Source organism: Etheostoma spectabile, unplaced genomic scaffold (genome assembly GCF_008692095.1).
Source record: "Etheostoma spectabile isolate EspeVRDwgs_2016 unplaced genomic scaffold, UIUC_Espe_1.0 scaffold00018772, whole genome shotgun sequence".
Lineage (NCBI taxonomy): Eukaryota > Metazoa > Chordata > Actinopteri > Perciformes > Percidae > Etheostoma > Etheostoma spectabile.
In genome coordinates this window covers 3345-10773 of record NW_022604452.1, presented here as the reverse complement: position 1 = coordinate 10773, position 7429 = coordinate 3345, and the positions used below count along the sequence as shown (strand labels likewise).

The window sequence follows — 7429 nt, the reverse complement described above, 5'->3', positions numbered from 1 at the left end:
GGGAGTTGAACCCGGGCCACCTGGGTGAAAACCAGGAATCCTCAAACGAGACATATGGACTGATTACTATCCGTTTCCAGTCAATACTGTCAAATGTGGAGCTTCTTCAAGTTACATTAGCGACAGGTGACTACTCAACTGCCCCATGTGTGGTTTATCAAACAGATTCAAGGTTGTTCGGGGCTTTGTCCACGCGGCCCTTTGTGGCGGGCAACGCCCCCGGCAGCTCAGGCTTGTTTTTGCCCATCGTGCCCACCGTGGTGAGGTGCCGCTCGCGAGCAGCCGCTGGGCCAGCGCGTAGGAGGTGAAAAAGTTGTCGCACGTCACGTTACGCGGGCCCCTCAGGCCCTCGGTCACGTCCAGCACCACGCGGGCGACCAGATCCCTCTCGGGTGTGTGAAAGTGGCGTGTCCAAACAAGAAGATGGAACATGATGGAAAGAGATGGAAGAAAAAATGTAACCAACACACACACACACTAAGACAATTGTACGGCAAGGTAAAAAAAAAACAAACGAAAACAACAACAAAGCAACAAATACAACACTCGAAAGGGCACCAGCTGCTCGTCCACCGTCACGTCGGTGCCCGGGTTGTAGAGGCGAGGCAGCTGCTGCGTCCACTCGTCCCACACCTCTCGTACGGCCGCCAGTTTGTCCGAGGCTCATTGGGCACTCTTGACACACGGTCGTCAAATCGCAACAGTCTAGAGTACGCGTGGAACTGCTTGATTGGCATTGTGGCGGGAAAATGGCCCTGCCGCTCTCCTCGTGCCACAGGCTCTCCAAGGCCTCGTTGCGGGACCGGTACACGCCCGCGAGGAGCAGCAGCCGAGTAGGCTCGCAGGTCCGTGACGTCCATCTCTTTCCACTTTCCGGCTGTGGCGCATCTCCTTTGACCCTCGAGATTTGTGGCAGCCACAACAGCAGCGTCTGTTGTGCTCTTCTTAGTCGGGTTGTCTTTTTCGGTAGCGTGGCAATGACAATGTTTCCTCATCCTCCTCTTGCCCCTCGTCTTCACTACCATCTTCTTCTTCTCTTTCTTCTTCTTCTTCTCTTTTTCTTCTTTCGTCGTCTTCCTACTTGTACTTTTTGTCTTTGTCTTCTTCTTCCTCTACTTCTTCTTCTTCATTCACTTGTTCTCCTTCTTCGTCTTGAACTTCAACGTCCACTTGGCCTTGGTCATCATCTGTTTGTGTCGTCGTTCGTAGCAGCAGTAGTCTTTTTCGCCGCTGTGGTCGTGTATGTGTTGGTCCTCTTGTGACGCACACCCACCGCCATCACAGTCACGGTGGTGGTTGTCGTCGTCGTGTTTGTCGCAGGCCTCTTGTGGGTTTTCTCCTTTTTGTACCTTGACTTCAGCGGAGACATTGCGAGCGGCACCGCCGCTCACGAGAATCCGATGCAGCTTCAACTCCAGAGTCAAAAGACGGGCCATGCTGCAGCTCTTCCCCCGGCTGTGCCGAGCCACGTGCAACAAGTGCACAGGTCCAAAACAAGATGACGTGAAAAAAAATGACGACAACAAGAAGACAAATGTGTCTTAAGTGTATATGTGTGTGTGTGTGGTGTGTGTAATGAAAATAATTAGTAGACTGATGTCAACCCTTAGTTTTATTTTTAACCCCTTTCCACTCGCCTTTGCCTTTCGCTTTGTACTACAACTACAAGCCACTGGCCAGACCGGGACTCAAAAGCAGGACGATGGGAGGGTAGCAGAACTAATACGTCCGATTGAGTGTACCACCAATGCCAAGGGTCCCTGTGACCTGAAGGACAATTCCACGAGTCCCTGGGACCCGAAGGACAATGTCGCGGGTCCTAGGGACCCGAAGGACAACAACACGTGTCCCCGTGACCCAAAGGACAACGCCACGGGTCCATGTGACCCGAAAGAACAATGCCACGGGTCCCTAGGACCCAAGGACAACGTCAAGGGTCCCCGGGACCCGAAGGACAATGCCACGGTCCCAAGGACCCATAAGGTCAATGCCACGGGTCCCTGGAACCGAAAGACAACGTCAAGGGTCCTCGGGACCCGAAGGACAATGCCACGGGTCCCAGGGACCCGAAGGACAATGCCACGGGTCCCAAGAACCCATAAGGCCAATGCCACGGGTCCCTGGAACCCGAAGGACAACGTCATGGTCCCCTGGACCCGAAGGACAATGCCACGGGTCCTTGGGACCCGTAAGGCCAATGCCACGGGTCCTATGGACCCGAAGGACAACGTCAAGGGTCCCCGGGACCCAAAGGACACGTCAAGGGTCCTATGGACCCGAAGGACAATGTAAAGGGTCCTATGGACCCGAGGGACAATGGCAAGGGTCCTATGGACCCGAAGGACAACGTAAAGGGTCCCCGGGCCGAAGGACAATGCCACAGTTCCCAGGACCCGAAGGACAACAAAAGCGGTTAAGAAGTGCCTGGCTAGCTCAGTCGGTAGAGCATGAGACTCTTAATCTCAGGGTCGTGGGTTCGAGCCCCACTTTGGGCTGTGGTGTTTTAGAGAGTAGGAATGCCTGAGTTCTGCACTGTATTGGGTCTGTCAATTGCAAGAATAGCAGTCCATCCCAGTGTAAAAATCCCTGTAATTTACCAGACTAAAATGTGCCTGCATTCTACAATCATGGCCTGTGCTGAACTCCTGTTCCTCAGATCAAAAAAGCATGTTCAAATTCTAAAACTTCAACCTATTGTTCTAGAACTGCAGCTTAACATTCTAGAACTACAATGTACCATTTTAGAACTGTAATTAACAGTTTAGGACCGCAACTCTTGAAATTCTACAACTTCAACCTATTGTTCTAGAACTGCAACTTAACATTCCAGAACTGCAGGTTAACATTCATATTCGTAAAAAGGAAATGCAGCTTGAATCAGTTTCCCGATATCATTTGCCAACAGGAAACACTATTGATACAGAATATTATTACCAAAACACAGACTTGATTTTGCCAGTAAAATGTAATAGTAATATTGTGATGAATTTGCCAAATAGGTGACACTTTCTCATCCATCACACTCAATAAATAAACCAGATTATTCAATCCATAACTCCACCTCTATGCAAAGTAGTCTCATCCAGACCCTATCGCACCCTAAGGGAGAATCATAAACCTAGACCAACGAACAAGGAGAGTCCTGTCCTGCTCGTTTGTTCCTCACATTTTTACCCAGTTTTTTCTATTGCGTGCAGTCGAAGCAGGATATGAAAAATTGCCAACACATTGCTTGCTCCTAATCTGTGTTAAATTAACTGGATAAACTGGATTTTAAATTACAGATTAGGAATTTAACAGCTCCTGCCATCAGGGCTCGTCCAGGAGTTGAACCCGGGACCTCTCACACCGAAGCAAGAATCATAACACTAGACCAGCGAGTCACTTAAAAGCTATGTAAGTCTAGTAGATTGTCATGGGATGCTTTCATGGCTCCACGGCCCGATTCAGCTTTCCGATCTCATTTGACAACAGGAAACATTTGATACAAAATTGCAGGAGTACCTCATACCTTTTACCAGGTTCAGGTGGTTAATAGTTATGGTCAAATGAAGCTTCATTAGCTTTCTGAACAATGGTCTTCATTTTGGGTTCAAATCCCACTTCTGACAAAATTGTTTTCATTTGGAACTAACATCTAAGACATGATATTGGGAATTAAGAACATAGCAGTTCTTTGTATTTAAGAGGACATGAATGTGCACGAGAAACGCAATTGCAAGTACCGCGTTTTGTGAGCATCTTTATTGGCACCACATATAAAGTTACTGACTGTGATTTAACTGAAGGGTTTTGGTAAAAGTTATCTTCTTTTGTAAAACTTTGGGTTGTGCACAAAACAGGAGAAAAGGGTTCTTTGTTGCATCCAGGCTGTTATGTATAACAGATAAAAAGCGCAAATGACATCATTCCATCCAATACGGGCAAGACGGGGTTGACAGATAGATTTTAAAATCCTTACAGATAAACAGTCATCGTAGCTGTTTGCAGGATTTCCGCAAAATTTACCGAGATTAAACTGGGCCGTATAGTGACGATTATAGGAAAAGAGAGAAGTACTTCCACTCGTTGTTACCTGTCGTTGCTATGGGTAACAAGAGTTCACAGTTACACGTTTCCTTAGGGGCCCGTAGTGGATGAAATGGTAAAACATTTGGCCCTGGATGCATAGAATGCCTGCCATATTGAGCGACAAAACTTCTAGTTCAGGAGATTATTTTTTCCACAGCCAGTAGTTTTAGAAGCCTGGGTAGCTCAGTCGGTAGAGCATCAGACTTTTATCTGAGGGTCCGGGGTTCAAATCCCTGTTCAGATGTAGAGTCGACATTCTTGAACACTTCAGATACTGCCATATCGTTGTGTTCCATCCATAAGTCTTTAAAAAGAATTGTGGCCGTTTTTCGAACAGGTTTGCATCATAACAATGTTGCTGGTAAGTCTAAATGTACAATAGGCAACCTACGTCCATCTTGCTAGCACCCAAATCTCTGTACTCATCTCCCTGCTTGGATAGAAGGTCATCTGGTGCATTTTTCTTGTCACGAGGGCTAAGTGTTGTGGTCTGGTGCATTCCCCAACCTGTGTCGTGTCTTCTTTCTTCTGTGTGTCTTGTCTGTCTTGCCGTGAGGGCGTTCCAGGGGATCTAGAGGCGTGGCTTTCCATCTACGTTCCGTCATCCACTCAGCTGTTCCTCATCACTCATCACCCACGTCAATACATAAACCCGGGCTGACCGCCTCTTCAACGCCAGATCATTACATGCACTATTGTGGTAACTGGGCTCCTAGTCATTTGCGCCTGTGTTGTTGTTTGTTGTTGTATTCTAGTACTAACTCTGCCTCTCCTTAGATCCATCCGTTGTCCCTCCGAGTTGCCTTCCTCCCTCACGCCGACCAGCCACCTGTCTACACCAGTGTTTGAAACCCCTCCGCACTCATTAAACGTGCCTTTTGTATCTCTATGGTTCTGGGTCTTACTAACTGTAACACTAAGAGTATAGAAGCGGAACAAGAGGGAGAGTTGTTTTTTTTGCACCCACCAGCAATAAAGTTTACTTGTCTGAAGCTGTGTTGTTTGAATAAGGTTATCAATGTTTTGAGTGAAAAAGAATACCACAGCTGAAGTCCTGGTAGGGCGACAGCTTTATTGTGGAACACTTCAGATACTGCCATATTGTTTGTGGTCCCTCCATAAGTCTTTAAAAAGAATTGTGGCTGTTTTTCAAGCAGGTTTGCATCATAAATGTTGCTGGTAAGTCTAAATGTACAATAGGCAACCTACGTCCATCTTGCTAGCACCCAAATCTCTGTGCTGATCTCCCTGCTTGGATGGCAAGTCATCTGGTGGATTTTTCCTGTCACAAGGGCTTTTGATCAAACTACGTATAGTGCTTCCGAATGAGGACACTAAGAGTATAGAAGCGGAACCAGAGGGAGAGTTGTTTTATTGTACCCACTAGCAGTAAAGTTATTTGTCTATAGCCATAAAATTGCATTAGGTTATCAACGTTTGAGCGAAAAAGAAAACCACAGCAAGTCCCTGGTAAGGCAACAGCTTGATTCTGGGATATGTATGAAGTGCTCGCTATCGTCATCTGTCATGCAGGTTTGCAGGATGTTCACAGTCTGCAAGTGGCCATGATGAGTTGGGACTTTGAGCTTTTTAACCGTTTGGCCAATTTAGCCAATTTTCAACCAGTTTGTGCAATAACATTTGGTGTTCTCAGGCAATGTGCAAATTATGGTCTACCCTCCTGCTGTCCAGAAGACGTGATCATTGCAACAGCTTTTTGGTCTTCATTTACTTGCACTTTAATTTGTAGTTTAATTTGTAATTTTAATTTGTAATTGTTTTTCCCACTCGAGTTGCAAACTCTGCTAGATGAGTTGTCCATTTGAGCTACCTGTATGGACATGGACCAATTCAGACACTATCATATCATGTGTTCCATGCACAAGTCTTTAAAAGAATTGTGACTGTTTTTCAAGCAGGTTTGTATCATAACAATGTTGCTGGTAAGTCTAAATGAACAATGGGCAACCTACATCCATCTTGCTAGCACCCACATCTCTGTACTCATCTCCCTGCTTGGATAGTATGTCCAAGGACATACCACTTATGTTCTATAACCCTTTTCATTGGTTTGCTACCACTCTTAAATAATTCCTTTCATTGTATCAATCTCAGAAATAACCAAAGAATGACAAATTCCATTCATTTGCTAGTGCCAGTGTTCAACCACCTGTCTCTGTATTTTCAGCAGCAGTAGTGTTTTTAAAACACCTGCCCGTGTGAGGGTTGACCTCACGCCCTTCAGATTATGAGACTGACGCGCTGCCTACTGCGCCAACGAGGCTATGAAAGGTGTTGTAATGGTTCGCAAAATTTCAGAAAAACTAACAATTTGGTCGTCAATCTTCACAAAAACAATGTATGTGGAAACCTACGTACTCACACAAAGGCTAAAATTGACCCTAGATGCTTTGTCATGACCCCATGAAAAGGCCAGGACAAAAGACCGTGTGCAAAGGTTGAAGGAAATGCGAGAGAATATGACCACAACAAAAGAAATGATAATTCAATGATGGTGTTAGTCAGTTTAGTCAGTGGTGAATGTATATGCATGGATGAGTGTGAGGTATGGTGTCAGCGATTTATGCTGGACAGTGTAAAACTAACAAAGATGAGCGGGAGAGGTGCTGGACTGAGAGACCTCTAGGGCAATCACAGATGCACAACCAATAATAAAACACTACTGAGTGAATGCGTTCATAAAATGAAGAACATTGTTCAGAAAGCTTTATGAAGCTTCATTTGACCATAACTATTAACCACCTGGACCTGGTAAAAGATATGAGGTTCTCATGAATAGGTAGCCAGTGATTTACCTACTCAAGATGGTGGTCGGCATGCCAATGAGGCTCGAAAATTTGCAGATGGGGATTCAGAGGAGATGTAACAGTTTAAAGTGTAAAGTAACTTAATTTTCTAAATTGTCGCCTGCAGGGCCAATGAGAGCTCTTCTCTAATATTACCGGGTACGCAATAGCTATTCAACTTTAGAAGGTATTGTTGATCTCAGAAACAACGATAGACAGCACCATCTATCACAATGCCCATGTATGTGTTTCTTCAAAGTTTGCAAAAACATTCATCTGAACTCGCAAATCAATTGATGAGATTTTGGAGGTCAAAGGTTCAATGTCAAGGTGACTGTGTCCTCATGTCTGTCCATCCAATTCTTGTGAATGCAATATCCCTGAACGCCTAGAGGGAAGCACTTTAAATTTGGCATACAAACCACTAGGAGTCGCAGATGAACTGATTTCGATTTTGGAGGTCAAAGGTCAAGGTTACTGTTTCATTACGTCTCCTGAACTGTATATGTATTTCCTGAACTGGTGGTGATGGGGATGCTTTGGCGATGAAA

General features: G+C 45.6%; 1 non-coding gene across 1 annotated transcript; it reads left to right on the top strand.

Annotated features, from left to right (window-relative positions):
• Positions 1-2422: 2422 nt before the first annotated feature.
• trnak-cuu (transfer RNA lysine (anticodon CUU)) lies at positions 2423-2495 on the top strand. The gene has a single exon. It is a non-coding gene; the product is annotated as a tRNA-Lys (tRNA).
• The last annotated feature ends 4934 nt before the right edge of the window (positions 2496-7429 follow it).